Consider the following 16,256-nt stretch of genomic DNA (forward strand, 5'->3'; position numbering starts at 1 on the left):
ATGTGGCATGGGCCAGAGAGCACACTAGTAGTACTGCAAAGTATGCGCCATCCCTCGGTTTGATGCAGCTCTCCAACTACTCTATCTTGTGCGAGCCTCTTCATCTCCAAATAAGTACTGCAACCTACATCTTTCTGAATCTGCATAATGTATTCCTCTCTTGGTCTCCTTCTATGATTTTTCCCACCCACACTTCCCTCCAATACTAAATTGGAGATCCCTTCATTTCTCAGAATGTGTCTTATCAACTGATCCCTTCTTTTTGTCAAATAGTGCAACAAATTCCTTGTATCGCCAATTCTATTCAGTATCTTCTCGTTAGTTGCGTGATCGACCCATCTAATCTTCAGCATTCTTACATAGCACCACATTTCGAAAACTTCTGTTTTGACCAAAACTGTTTAAGGTCCATGTTTAACTTCCAGATATGGCTACAGTCAGACAAATACCTTCAGAAAATACTTTCTAACACTTAAATCTATATTCGATGGTAACAAATTTCTCTTCTTCAGAAATGCTTTTCTTGCCATTGCCAGTCTACATTTTACATCATCTTCTTCAGCCATCATCAGTTATTTTACTGCCCGTATGGTGAAAATCATCTATGACTTGAAGTGTCTTGTTTTCTAATCTAATAACCAGAGCATCACCTGATTTAATTTAACTACAGTCCATTATCCTTGTTTTGCTTTTGTTGATGTTCGTCTTGTATCGACCTTTGAAGACATTCTGTTCAAATGCTCTTCCCAGTCCTTTGCTGTCTCTGACAGAGTTACAATGTCATCAGCAAATCTGAAAGTTTTTATATTTTCTCCCTGAACTTCAATTCGTACTCGGATATTTCTTTGGTTGCCTCTACTGCTTGTTCAGTGTACAGGTTGAGCAGGATACTGTGGGCTATATGCAATGACCAGTTTTCATCCAGACAGCTGGGGCAGTTCATTCGTTTGTTCAGAAGGGGAGGTCAACAATCATCTGCCATGACAGAATTGACACACATGCCCTGCAATCTTTCTCAAATGATTTTACAGAAACTGTTCAGTAAAAAAGAATTCATTTTTGCTTTACTTGTAGCTTTATATGTCCAGTTCATTATGATGTGCCCACCATTTTGTTAATGGTCATCTGGTCATGAAGATGGCATTACTGAGGTGCCTAAACTGGTTGTCTAAATAAAATAACTTTGAAAAATATACCACTGTGTGTTCATTTTCCTTGGTAAATAAAGGTTATTATCCACATTTCATTTCTGTACAAGGCTGCACTCCAGAAAAGACTTGTCAACACGTAAATTTATATTATACATTAACAAGTTCCTCTTTTTCAGAAATGCTTCCCTGGCTGTAGTCAATCTGCATTTTATATCCTCTCTATTTCATTCATTGTTAGTTATTTTACTGCCCAAATAGCAAAACTCATCTGGTACTCTTAATGCCTCATTTCCTAATCAAATTCCCTCAGCAATTATCTGATTTAATTTGACTGCATTCGATTACCCTTGAAAACAAGGGTAATCAAATCTTCTGTTAATGTTCGTCTTATAATCTCCTTCCAAGACACTATCCATTTCACTCAGTTGCTCTTCCAATTTCTTTGTTGTCTGTAAGAATTATGATGCCATCATTAAACGTCGAAGATTTATTTCTTCTTCCTGAACTTTAATTCCCTTTGCAAATATTTTCATGGTTTCTTTCACAGCTTGATCTATATACTGATTGAACAGTAATGGGGATAGGTTACAACCATGTCGCACTTCCTTCCAACTGTGGCTTCCCTTTCACAACCTTTGACTCTGGTAACAGCTGTCTGTTTCTGTACAAGTCGTAAATAATCTTTTGGTCCCAGTATTTTATCCCTGCTATCTTCAAAATTTCCAAGATTGTCTTTCTTCAGTTTATCTTCTACAATAAGATATACTGCCAGTATTGCCTTGTGTGTTCCTGCTTTTATCTGGAACTGAAACAGATCTTTCCCCAGGTAAGCTTCCACCAGTTTTTTCATTTTTCTGTAATTAATTCATGTCAGTGTTTTTCGACTATGACTTATTAAACTTATGGCGTGTTAGTATTCACTCTTGTCAGCAGTGGCCTTTTTTGAAAGTGGAAGTGTTACATTTTTCCTGAAGTTTGAGGGTAGTTTGCATGTCCCACAGTTCCTGAAAACTACGCGGAAAATTTTTGCATGACTGGCTCTCCCAAGGATCTCAATAATTTTGAGGGAATATTGTCTACTCCATGCTCCTTGTTACCGCCTAGGTCTTTCAGTGTTCTGACAAATCTTCTTACAGTATCATATCTCCAGTTTTCACCTAGATCCTCTTGTCTTTCTGTACTATTATCCTTGAGTTTATTTCTCACATGTAGACCCTCTACAGGATGTAAATAAATTCCTTTTACAGACTCTGAGGACAAGTTCCTTACACCATAATAAGGAAAAAATGTCTAATTATCATGGGCTTGAAAATGCGTGCCTTAAGAGCCATGAGCATTTATTTAATAGAAGAGATGTGTTTCACATTAGCGAAGATGAGGAATGCCTCATAGCTCTTTAAGTATATGTTTTAGAGTCCATATTTACTTGAAATTTTGTTCTTGTTTTCATCCATACTACCTCCTCCCACAATATGGAAAGCAAAGATTTTCTGTCACACTCAGGTTTTAGATGTTTGTATACCCTTTCACTTTTTTCATGAGCAGCATTTTTATATTTTCTGCTTTTGTCAGTTAAACTTGATATCTCTTGTGTTATCCAAGGATTACTACTAGGACTTGTCTTTTTACCTATGTGATCCTCTGCTGCCCTCACTATTTCATCTCAGAAAGCTAACCATTTGTCTTCTGTTGTATTTGTTTCCCCTGCTAGTGTGTAACATTGGTTAATACCCCCTCTAAAACTTTCAACAACCTCTGGTTCTTTCAGTTTATCCAGATTACATCTCCTTAAATTTCTACTTTTTTGCCATGTATTCAGCTTTAATCAGGAGTTCATCACCTATAAATTATGATCAGGGTCCACATTTGTTCCTGGAAATGTCTTACAGTTTGAACTCTGGTTTCAAAATCTGTCTTACCATTGTGCACTAACCAGCATGAAAAATACACTTAAATTTCTTACAAAAACTGAATTTTATTTTAAATTTATGACACTTTTATGACCCTAATCCACTGTCATATGATGGAATATTGTGGTACAGTCCTATCTAAATGTCCAACAATGAAGGAAGAAGGTCGATTATAAACAAATTTAACAAATTAAGTCAGGGACGCACACTTCGAGGAAATTTTGAGTAAGCTCATAAAAGTAATGCACGTCTGTTATGATGTTATACACATTATGCTTTACTTCACAGACCTCAGAGACAATGTTGCTGTAGTAACACTGTTCACGTTACGTCGCACTTCACTTGGCGTAGACCGGGACTGTGTCCTAGGCATGCCCGATGTTGACTGACTGCGCTGAGCCTGTCCTGCCGGAGTTGTTGTTGTTGTTCTTGTTGTTACGCCGGCAGAGGGCGCGTCCGAATTCTCGCGTGCCCTCTGGTGGACGGGACTCTACTTGCGGCAACTACCGTCCATGACGCGCCGTGCCAATGTGCGCCTCCCGCGATCTTTCTGGTGGCTACTACACTCCTCCTCCTTTGGGGGGTGAAGCCACTGTGATCCACTGCGTCGGAAGGTGGAGCATCGGGCAGGAGCGATGACCTCCACATCCATGGGATGGCCGGAGTCGAGGGAATCTACCAACCCTCGAGCCGGAACCTTCGAATACGGCTGGAAGTGACCCACACGAAGAGGCCCCCATCGTCCCACAACCGGAGCCCGGGACAGAACGGGCGACAAGCTGTCGAACTCTGGATCCTGTTCCACCTCAGGAGGGGCAAGACCCAGTGGCGGGGACGAAGGGGAAGGGACGACCACAGGGGAACTAGCCCCCTGCGAAACCGGGCCGGCTAGGGGGGCCGGCTCTCGCTGGGGCAGCTCGAATGACGGCGATGCCGGTGCTGGAGCCACTGGAGGCTGCCAAGGCTGAGAACCACCACAGTGCGGCAGAGTCACTGCGGGGAGAGGAGGTAACGTCCCCTGTGAAACCAATACAGGTGCCGGCAATGGGGAAGCCGGTGTCCGAGAGGTCGGAGGGTGGGTGCCCGAACGTGGACGTAGCTGATTTTGGTGACGACGTACCACCCGGTCCCCCACCTGCAAGGTATAGAGCCGGCGGCCATGTCGGTGCAGGACCACCGCCGGTATCCAACGTGGATTGCGACCAAACCCCCGGGCCCAGACTGACATACCCAGTGGAAAGCCAGGTACTCCGTTTTGGGAAGACTGGCGAGGACCAGGCTGGAGGAGGTGCAGCAGAGTCCTAGGTTGACGCCCATGGAGGAGCTCTGCTGGGCTGCGGTCTCCCATTGGTGTGGTCCGGTATGCCGTCAAGAAAAACGTCAATGCTTCCTCTGCAGGAAATTCGTGCACATACTTTTTCATTTGCGTCTTAAAGGTGCGCACCATGCGCTCAGCTTCCCCATTCGATTGTGGATGGAAGGGGGGAGAGCAAACGTGCCGAATACCGAAGCGCCTACAAAAATCCTGGAAGGTCTGCGAAAGAAACTGCGGTCCATTGTCCGAGACCAGGGTGATTGGCAGACCTTCCACAGAAAAGATTTTTGCTAGTGCCTGGATTGCAACGTCTGAAGTGGTTGAGGAGCAGCGAACCACATATGGGAATCGGGAATAAGCATCAATGACAATGAGCCAAAAGCCATTGAGAAACGGCCCCGCAAAATCGATGTGAATACGTTCCCACACCTGGGTTGCCGGCGGCCATGAAGAGAACGCTGCCCTGGTGGATGCTTGTTGGCTCGCACACTGGGAACAGGCGGCCACCAAGTGCTCAATTTCTCTGTCAATACCGGGCCAGTACACATATCTGCGAGCCAAGGTTTTAGTACGGGAAACACCCCAGTGCCCCGCATGTAATAACTTGAGGACCTCCCGTCGTAAACTTGCAGGAACAACCACGCGAGGAGCTGTATCATCGGTAGCCAGAAGGAGAACTCCGTCCAAGACCGAGAGACAGTCTCGTAGAAGAAAATAATTACGAAGAGGGTCCGAGGCCCGGCCCGGAGGGCGGGACGACCACCCCTGCTGAATGAGGCGAACTACTTGCCGGAGAACCGGGTCAGCCGCCGTTTCCCTGGCGACTCGAGAACTAGTGATCAGGAAGCCATCAACCGCCTGGCGGGACGCCACATCCAAATGAAAACACATAATCTCCTCTTGATCAAATGTAGGGTCCGGGCCCACCGGAAGACGGGAAAGAGCGTCGGCGTTGGCATGCTGGCCTGTAGGGCGAAAACGAATGTCATAATGGTACTTAGAGAGGAAGAAGGCCCAGCGCTGTAGTCTGTGGGCCGCCCTATCCGGAATCTGAGAGGCGGGGCCAAATAACGATATTAACGGCTTATGGTCAGTGATTAACTGAAACTTCGTGCCATACAAGAAAGGGTGAAACTTGGTAACAGCGTAGACAATGGCCAAAGCCTCTTTTTCCACCTGGGAGTAATGGGCCTGCGTGGGACTAAGCGTTTTCGACGCAAACGCCAGTGGTTGCTCGGAACCATCTGCGTTGCGATGGGCCAGGACCGCCCCCACCCCATACTGCGAAGCATCCGTAGCCAGGACCAACGGCTTATGGGGATCAAAAGTAGCCAAACAAGGGGCTGACGTGAGGAGGCCCTTCAACGAGGTGAACGCTCGCTCGCATGCAGGCGACCAATCAAAAGGAACACCCTTGTGCAGAAGGCAGTACAGGGGGTGGGCTATAGTGGAAGCCCTGGGAATGAACCGGTGGTAATAGGCTATCTTGCCTAAAAAAGCTTGTAACTCCTTCAGCGATGTGGGCCGAGGAAGGTTGCGATACCTTGGACCAAACTTCCTAGTGGCTGGATGCCATGCCGAGAGATGGTGTAGCCCACATACTCAATGGACGGTTGGAAGAAGGTTGACTTCTGCAGGTTGCAACGCAAGCCCACAGACCTGAATTTGAGAAAGAGGGTGCGAAGGTTGTGCAAGTGGTCCGTCGTGCTGCGGCCCGTGACAATTATGTCATCCAGGTAATTAATACAATGAGGGATTGTCGACGTGACATGCTCAAGATAACGCTGGAATATCGCCTGGGCACTGGATATTCCAAAAGCCAACCGCTGGTATTGGTAAAGGCCAAACGGGGTGTTGACGACTGCCAGCCGTTTGGAGTCCTCATCAAGTGGTATCTGATGATAAGCCTCTGACAGATCGATTTTCGAAAAATAGTGGCCTCCCGCCACGGCGGAGAACAATTCATCAGCACGAGGCAAAGGATAGGTGTCCACCACCAATTGGGAATTAATGGTGGCCTTAAAATCACCACAAAGACGTAATTTTCCCGAGGGCTTCTTGACAATAACGAGGGGCGAAGCCCACTCACTGGAAGAAATGGGAAGAACGACCCCTAGGGCTGTCAGCCGGTCTAGCTCTTCCTTTACCTGAGGGCGGAGAGCCAAGGGGATCTGCCTCGCGCGTAGAAAACGCGGGCGAACCGACGCCTTCAACGTTAAGTGAGCTTCAAAATCTGAAACACGCCCCAGGCCCTCCTCAAAAATATCTGGAAAGTCTGAGATCAAAGATTCCAATGAGTGATAGGGAACGTCTTCGGAGACCAACTGTATGGTGTCAGCGATAGAAAAACCGAAAGCTTGAAAGGCATCCAGGCCAAAAAGGTTAGCGGAGCTCGCATCACTAACAACAATAAAAGTAATAGGCCGAGTGACTGATTTGTAAGTCACGTCGGTAGTGAATTGACCCAGTAGGGGAATGAACTGTTTACCATAACCGCGTAGATGCCGGTAAACGGGCGCCAATGGGGGCGATCCAAGGTCGGAATACGTTTGTGCATTCAACAACGAAACTGCCGCGCCCGTATCTACTTGCAGTTGTAACCGGCGCGACCGAACTGACACCTCGATAAAGAGTTTGCATGCCGATGCGTCGGGAGCCTGGCCCGATGAAACTTCCTGAATGTCAACGTCAACGTCCACGTCCTCTGTACTTGCTTCCTTCGATTCTTTTGAGGCTGAGTGGCAAACTTTAGCAATGTGACCGTGTTTATTACATTTGCGACAAACGGCCCAACGCTGGGGGCACTTCGACCGATCGTGATGTATATAGCACGACGCACAGGACGGCAACAGGGGCCGGCGGCCGGAATTCTGTTTACGCGCCACGCGGGAGCGGCCGTAACGGCCGGATTGTACCGCTCGCACGTCGTCCACCCCGGATACAGTGGACGCGGCCGCGCCGCCCTGAACCTCCGCGACGTCGCACCACGCTTCCAGCTGTTGACCTGCTGCATGAGAGACTTCATACGATTGAGCAATGGACAGGACTTCTTCGAGGGAAGGGTCTTCTAACTGCAGGGCCCTTTGCCGGACCTCCCTATCAGGGGCCGAACGAACAATGATGTCGCGTACCATAACATGGGCATAAGACTCCCGCGACTGCTCCGTGACAAAATGACACTTGCGACTAAGACCGTGCAGGGTTGCGGCCCACGCCCGGTAAGACTGATGGGGCTGTTTCTTGCATTGATAGAACTCGACCCTAGCCGCCACAACATGCGTGCGGCGGCGATAATATGAAGACAGCAATGAACACAATGCGTCAAAAGACAAGGACGAGGGTTCCTTCAACGGCGCTAGCTGCCGCAAAACTTGATACAGCGAGGGAGATATCCAAGGCAAGAAGAGAGCACGACATACCTCCGCATCGGCAACATGAAACGCCTGGAAATGCTGCCGAAGGCGATGTTCATATGCGTCCCAATCCTCCGCCGTCTCGTCATACGGGGGAAAGGGAGGAGGGAACGGCGCCGGAGCAGACGGCGTGGAGAGCAACGCCGGAAGCACTTGTTTCATGGTGGCCATAAGCTCCGTCTGCTGCGCAACCAAAACCTGCACCAAATCCTCCATGCCGTGGAGAAACTGCGAAACCGGAACAACGACGCAACACGCGAAAGAACGACCCTACTCGTCGCCAATTGTGTAGTAACACTGTTCACGTTACGTCACACTTCACTTAGTGTAGACCGGGACTGTGTCCTAGGCATGCCCGATGTTGACTGACTGCGCTCAGCCTGTCCTGCCGGAGTTGTTGTTGTTGTTCTTGTTGTTACGCCGGCAGAGGGCGCGTCCGAATTCTCGCGTGCCCTCTGGTGGACGGGACTCTACTTGCGGCAACTACCGTCCATGACGCGCCGTGCCAATGTGCGCCTCCCGCGATCTTTCTGGTGGCTACTACAGTTGCAGACCTCTGTTCGCATCTTCAAAAGTGTGTATTGCCACCTCTTGCACCAGTGACAGCATTTAATCTTTCAGGCATGCTCCTGATTGATGCGGTAATGTCCTGTTGATGAACCATACTCCATTCTTCCAGGAGGGCGTTCCGTAGGTCTTGTAGGGTCTCTGGATACTACTGACGGGCTCTTCTCCCCAGCTGGTCCCAAACGCACTCAGTAGGATTCAAAGCAAAGTTTTGAGTTGGTCAACCCATAACTTGAATCTCTGTTTCATCCAATAACTCTTGGACAATTCTCACAAAATGTGGGTGTGCATTGTAAAGCATTAGTGTAAAATTACCATCAATAAATGGAGTGAAAGGTATGACATGGTCCAGAAGGATTTCCTCTACATACCAATGTGCAGTAAGGTTCCCATGCTCCACAAGGACCAAACCCACCCTTGCAGCTGTATTGATTCGTGCCCACACAACCACAGAACCACCCTGAAAAGGCATCCTGCATGAAAAGGCGAGGGTAATACCCTTCCTCTGGTCTTCTCCAGACTCTCTCTCTCCCGTCAGGTGATCGGAGGCCAAATCGTGACTCATCGGTGAACAGCACTACCTGTAGCAAGTCTTTTGGACTGGACTGAAGATTGGCTTCCTCAAGTCTTCTTCAACTCTTACTAACAGGTGACCTCTTGGATGTGGTGGAGTCGATTTTGTGCTTCAATAGTGGTGGTGTGATGGTTGTGGAGAACTTGAGGTTCTAAGAAGCAGCCATTTCTTTTCTATGTTTCTCTTCTTGGGCCTGTTCCTGGATCTCCTTGCAAAGCCTTTAGTTTCCCTGTACCTTCGCACGGTTCTCGAAATCGTGGAAGGTGTAGTCTTCAACACTTCTGCAACATAATGCATACTGCGGCCATATTCCACCAAAGCAACAGTTTTTACAGTTTTTTCAGAACTTAACAGCTTGTTTACTCCAGAAAGCTGATTACAAAAGTCACAGAAAGATCCTACAAACACGTGTGATTGAAAGGGGGATAATTCAGGATACGACAATAAGCAGTACAAGAGCGGGAAAACATTATTCGCTCACATTCAATGATATGTTTTCTAGGTTGCCTGGGATACAACAGTTGAGGCTAGTGTAATAAACAATCAACGCTTCATTTTTTGCTTACGTAAAACGTACGACACGACCTGGCGACATCATATCCTTGCCACATTGCATGAGTGGGGTCTCCGTGGCCTGCTCCTGATTTTTATCGAAATCTTCCTGTCGCTCCATCTTTTTGTGTCCAAGTCGGTGCCTCCCGTAGTTCCCCCCATATTCAGGAGAATGGCGTTCCTCAAGGCTCTGTATTGAGTGTCTCTGTACTTTTAGTGTTTATTAATGCTCTAGCAGCAGCTGTAGGGCCGTCGGTCTCGCCTTCACTGTAAGCGGATGACTTCTGCATTTCGTACTGCTCCTCCAGTACTGGTATTGCTGAGCAGCGCCTGCAGGGAACGATTCTCTAGGTGCAGTCATGGGCTCTAGCCTATGGCTTCCAGTTTTCAGCTGTGAAGTCGTGTCATGCATTTCTGTCGGCGTTGCACCTTTTGTCCAGAACTTTACGTTAATGAAGATTGACTCACTGTAGTGGAGACATATCGATTCTGGTTTTCGATGCGCAGTTGACTTGGCTGCCTCACCTTTGTCAGCTTAAGCGGAAGTTCTGGCAGCATCTCAATACCCTCCACTGCCTGAGCAACACCAACTGGGGGTACAGATCACTCTACGGTGCTGCAGCTCTACAGAGCCCTTTTTCAATCCCACCTTGATTATTGGAGTCTGGTTTAGGTTCGGTGGCACCCTCAGCATTGCATTTACTCGACCCAGTGCACCACCGTCACGTTTACCTAGCAATGGGAGCTTTTAGAACGGATCTGGTGACCAGTATTCTGGTGGAGCCTGGAATCCCTCCATTGAAGGTTAAGCATGCACAGCTGCTCACTAGTTACGTTGCACATGTTCGTAGTTCTCCTGAGCATCTGAATTACTGTCTCCTTTTCCCAACCAGGGCGTTCATCTCCCGTATCGACGGCCCAGGTCAGGGCTTATGATTGCGGTTCGCATCCGGTCCCTTCTGTCTGAACTGGAGTCCTTCCCATTGCCACCTCTCCTCAAGGTCCATTCATATACACCTCCATGGTGTAACCTAGGTCACAGATTCTTCTGGACGTTTTGCATGGCCCTAAGGACTATGTTAATCCTTCAGCTCTCTGTCACTTGCTCTTGATTCTTGACATGACCTGGGGCCATGAAGTGGTTTACACTGATGGCTCAATGGCTGATGGTCACGTGGGCTTTGTGTATGTTCATGGAGGATACATTGAGCAGCACTCCTTGCCAGATGGCTGCAGTGTTTTCACTGCAGATCTGGTGGCCATATCTCGTGCACTTCAGCACGTCCGCTCATGCCCTGGCGATTCATTTCTTCTGTGTACGAACTCCTTGAGCAGCCTACAAGCTATTGACCAGTGCTACCCTCGCCATCTTTTGGTAGTGTCCATTCAGGAATCTATTTGTGCCCTGGAACAGTCCCGTCGTTCAGTGGTGTTTGTGTGGACCCCAGGACACATTGGAATCCCGTGCAACAAACTTGCTGACAGGCTGGCCAAACAGGCTACGCGGAAACCACTTCCAGAGCTGCTGCTTCTGGAGATGGGCATCACTGAAACTGACCTGCATTCTGTCTTACACCGCAGGGTTTTACTGCTTTGGGAGACAGAATGGTGTAACAGTACGCACAACAAACTGCATGTCATTAAAGAGACTACGAATGTGTGGAATTTATCCATGCGGTCCTCTCGCAGGGAATCAGTTGTCTTCTGTTGGCTCCGCATTGGCCTTATGTGGCTAATGCATGGTTACCTCCTCCGTTGCAAGGACCCATCTCTGTGGCTCACAAACGATGGTCGTCCACCTCTTGTTGGACTGTCCAGTTTTATCTGTTCTGCGGCGGACTTTTAACTATCCCAGCACCCTACCTTCGATGTTGGGCAACAGTGCCTCAAGAGCAGCTTTAGTTTTTCATTGTATTTGTGAGGGTGGGTTTTATCATTTGAACTAAGTTTTTGGACATGTCCTTTGTCCTCCTGTGTCCCCACACTAGTGCTTTTAGGGTGGAGGTTTTAATGTGTTGCAGAATGGCCGGCTTCTCGTTTTTATTCTCATGGTCAGCCAGCCATGGTAATCTGCTCTCTTGTTTTGATCTCTTCTACATGTTTCTTGCGTGTTTCTATGGTTTTCTTGTCCGATTATGTCCATTTTAGTGTTTGTTTGCCCTTCTGTCATTCTTGTGGTTTTCTCCTTTCTTCCAGCTGTGTTTTGTATGTCTCGATTATTTTACTCCCACTCTTGTGCAATTATTTTAATCAGAATGAGGGACTGATGACCTAGCAGTTTGGTCCCCCCTCCCCCCACCCTCTTTTAAACCAACCTTAGCACCAGTTTCGTAGCAATAGTTAGTTTATGGCCATAGCCCTAAGTGTGCTGTTCAACAACATTAATATTTGAAGACTATATTAGTTATAACAAAATTACTTACTAATGTGATTCAACTCTTATTTATTGCAACAACTTAAACTATTATTACACTTTGAATTGCACAAGAGTCTCTCTCTTGCTTTTACAACTGCATTTATTTGTGGAACACTTCCTTTTGCAATGACAGCATGTACAGCCTTGTCTCCCACTTCTCGGATTAGCTGCAGTTGCTTCTCTCAGCGACATTTCTTAAAAAGAAATCTCATCAATGGAAAGTAACTTTTGTTTACAAATTATGAACTGATTACGTGTGTAAAGCTGCTTGAGGGCACCATTTTTATTTGTCAGTTTATAGAAGTCGGAGTCTTCTATTCCAGCAACAACCGCTAACACATTACGGCTATCTGTACAACCACGGTCGACATCAGGTACTTGTATTCATACATTATCACCAATTTGAGCAGGAAGAAATTGCTTTTGTGAGGTTCGTAACATCTTTGTTGCTTGCTGTAGAAGATTTTCTTTCGCGGCCTCTCTTTTTGTAGAAATCAACTTGTGTTTTTCAGACAGAATTTGATGTGAAGACATTGTAGGTTGTAGGTCCTCTTCAATATTTTTCTTTGGTATATGTTTTTTGGTGTGACCATTGCTCAATTTTTTTTTAAATTTTTTTATGAGCATTAACAGTTTCTTCAAGCTGTTCTTCGGTTTCAGAAGTATTGGAAATTTCTTCGAGTTGTTCTTCACTTTCAATATTTGCAATTTGTTCGCCAGGCAAAAAAGATGATGCTATGCCTCTTTTGCTTTAATGCCATACATGGCTTCATAAGGACTTCGGCATATTCCTTTGTGGTATGTAGTGTTCTTGGTAAATTGAACAAAGGATAAGCCGTCTGACCATTTATTTGTATCATTATCGTTCATCCTTGCAGTTAGCATAATCTGTATATCCTGATTGGCCCTTTCACCTGAGCCTTGTGTTTTACTGTGACGAGGCTTTCCATGAATTATTTTTACATCTTTCCACATAGCGCATATTTCAGATATGACTTGATTACTAAATTCTCTACCATTATCTAATTGCAATATTGCTGGAGCACCAAATGTTAAAAATATTGAAAGAACGTGATGCGCTACTTCTTCAGCTCTTTTAGTTTTCAAAGATCGTAGCTGGACAAACGTAGGTAAATGATACACCATTACGAACTTATATTCGCCATCTCTGTTTGACTGCAGATCTATCAGATCAACTTGACATCTTGAGGTTAATTCAGAACTAACCATTGGCTTCACAACAATGCCTTTCATAGGTGCACTGTGTTTCATTTGACACTGTTTGCATAAATTTAAATACAACATTACAACTTCATATGTAATATTTTTGTATTTAACTTGCAACTCTTCAAGTATACGTTTTCTTCCTCCATGGCCTATTCTGATGTGAGTTTCTTATAGTATACTGTAAAATTCTTCATTGGTAACATAATACTGTATGTTCGTTTCCTCTGGTTTTAATGGTACAATTAACTTCTCTTCATCATTAATTTTTAAAACATCAAAACGTTTTAATTGTCTGTAATCCAAAGGTGTGTTGCATTTAATTTTAGCAGAAACCACTTCAGAAAGTATTTTAGAATACTTTTCTTGAGAAAAATAAAAACAATTTTCTTCTCGTTTACCCACAATTAATGCATTTAACTTTTTGTGAAAAAGATCACAATTTACTGCCGTATCCATTTAGTATAAATTAGGATGTTGGAAAAAAAATTGAGAAAACGTTGCTCGCTTTATCAAAGCTTGCATAAGACTGACAAAGCTGATTGACTCGAGCAGAACAAAGGATTTGGCGGGAGAGAGCCAGTCGCTTGTTTTTTGACTCTTCTGTTTTGGACCTCCTCCAGAGCATATCTGTGATTGTTGACACACACTGGAGAGGGTCCGAATGTACAACAATGTAATGAAATATTTGATCTTTCACCGACGTATTTGGTATATTTTGACATTCTCTGGTGAAAGTCGACTTTCTCCAATTTCAGTCATTCACGGTAACATATATGTGAGTTTTGTAGAGTATCAGATAAATTGTATTTACCCAGTGCATTTGGATTTATTTATCTGTAACTTACTGTTTAGTCTTAAAAACTATTACAATGGGAATAAGTATTGCATCCCAAACAAATTTTACAAGAAAAATTGTGATAAAAAAGTTACTCAGTTGAGCACAGATTCCAGTCATTCCGTACTCACCACAGAGACAGAGGTTCGTATGAAACAATTTCATTTTAAATACTCATAAGTGTACTTCCACCACAGTCACTTAACTTGTTTGACTGCCATCACTGTCTTTTGCCTGATTATGCAGTACCAGGACTGAATCTCTATTGTGATATCCAGTGCTCTGGTGCAAGACAGCTTCAATTTTCTTGACATAAGATGCAAATGAGCCAAAAATAGCATCCCGTCTACTACTCACTCACTCACTCACTCACTCACTCACTCACTCACCACTTTCATCCGTCACATTCACTCTGACATAAAATTGAAAACAAGTTACCAAATTAAATTCAACTTTTATAACAAAAAAAAATTGAAAACTATCCAGACATTACAAATAAACTAAATGCATAAAATTAAATGCCCAATTCACTGCCTTAGTTCAGAATTTGATATCCACAGTTATGCAATGGCGATATATGTAATTTGATCAGTGTGTATCCTGACCAATTGCAGTTTTAACTAGCATCTGCAAATAAACACATCGTAGTCGTTATATAGCCAGAACTCTTCAAGTTATAAAATGTTACCCCTGTCCTCCTCACAATATACTGATAATGTAAATTATTATAAATAGGGACAAGAACGTTTTATGTCTACGTGATCCACACACAAATATTACCCCACATTTCGTGAGTCATTACTCACAAATCTCATATTCTACTCCCACTTCCCATGAACCAGCTTATCTTTTACCTAACTGCTGAATAGACAAATTATCATCACCTTGTAAAATTGTAACAATAGATAAAAAAACAAAATTCTTCAGTAAACATTCCTAAATGCAACAAAACATTATTAGTTAACCCTTTCTCTCCTCCAGGCATGCTCTATGCGTTCCAGGCTGTGGCAGCTTTTGTCGTGGGTTTACTGCTCACCAAATGCTGGTGTCTGTGATGAGAGATGGTATTCTGGCCAATATGAAACACTTATCATCTGATTTTTGTAAACTTTGATGAGAAAAAATTTGATTTTTTCATATCTTATAGTCTTATATTTTCACTCGATAAAGAAGTGAATTCCTTTTCATTATATGTCATAATGAGTGTGCTGAATTAAATTATATAAAACATTGTTCAAAATTTTAAAGAGTTTGTCGTCTAAACTTTGTGTATGGTTAATTTTAGCTCATACATTGCAGCAGTGAAAAGTAGATAATATATCGAAATTTTATTTAAAATTGAGAGCCGAATGATATCTCATTTCCTTCTCGAGTTATTGGGTTTTATGTCTGAAGGACAGTCAGAAGTAATACACCTTCATTTCCTTGCGTATGGCGAATCATGTAGTCATAACAATTGTCATATCTCATTAGCAATTTAAGCTATCTTCTTCTTCTTCTTCTTCTTCTTTTTTCCATATGATAGCATGCAATGCAGCACCTACGTTGCATAATAAATACTCAAAACTCTTATTCACTGAGATATGGAATTATCTCTTCCGCAGCAGGGAGAGGTCAGCGGCTCAAGATGCATTCGTAGCACATAGCACTGTAGGAAAACTCATCTGGCGCAACACCAGGGGAACAGTGCAGCAGAATGTGTTTACACACCCACAGCTGTGAAAGGCTTAATAGAACTGCAAATCGAGAAAACACACACAGAATTAAACGCTTAGAATCATGATTAATATGCACTCCATTCACACCCAGCAAATTATATTACTTTCATAAACCTAAAGATATATATCAATTCCTTTAATTGTAGTTTAAATTTAGTCTCACTGTCACACTTTGTCTCATCCACCTTTTTACTGTTCTTTTTCTTCTCTTACAACCGTTTTCTTTCCACCAACAATTCATAACAAATTTACTAAAAAGTTATCTTTATAAGGAGCTGGCTCTATGTTTGCTGTTCTGTGTTATTCTTCCAGTGACTCTGTTCCCAGTTGACCTTCAAGTAATTTTTAATGTATGTCTCCTTCCATGACCTGTTCTGATGTACTTTGCATAACAACTTCCTAGAAAGCTGGATTTATTGGCTTTCCAATAATTTGGTGGCATTTACTGGCACAGACAAATTCTTTCCAGTCTAATTATAATCATTGTACATCGAATAATCCATCACTTTGCTATCTATTCCTTCTTGCAACCCATTAATTCAGCATCATTAACAGCCTTTTCACTCTTTTCATCAATT

General features: G+C 44.2%; 1 protein-coding gene across 1 annotated transcript in view; it reads left to right on the forward strand.

Annotated features, from left to right (window-relative positions):
- The window catches only part of LOC126177352 (pleckstrin homology domain-containing family D member 1-like), a 200,263-nt gene that overhangs the window by 26,994 nt on the left and 157,013 nt on the right, over positions 1 to 16,256 (forward strand). The gene's annotated exons all lie outside the window — the stretch shown is intronic.

This window comes from Schistocerca cancellata, chromosome 1, assembly GCF_023864275.1.
Source record: "Schistocerca cancellata isolate TAMUIC-IGC-003103 chromosome 1, iqSchCanc2.1, whole genome shotgun sequence".
NCBI classification, from domain to species: domain Eukaryota; kingdom Metazoa; phylum Arthropoda; class Insecta; order Orthoptera; family Acrididae; genus Schistocerca; species Schistocerca cancellata.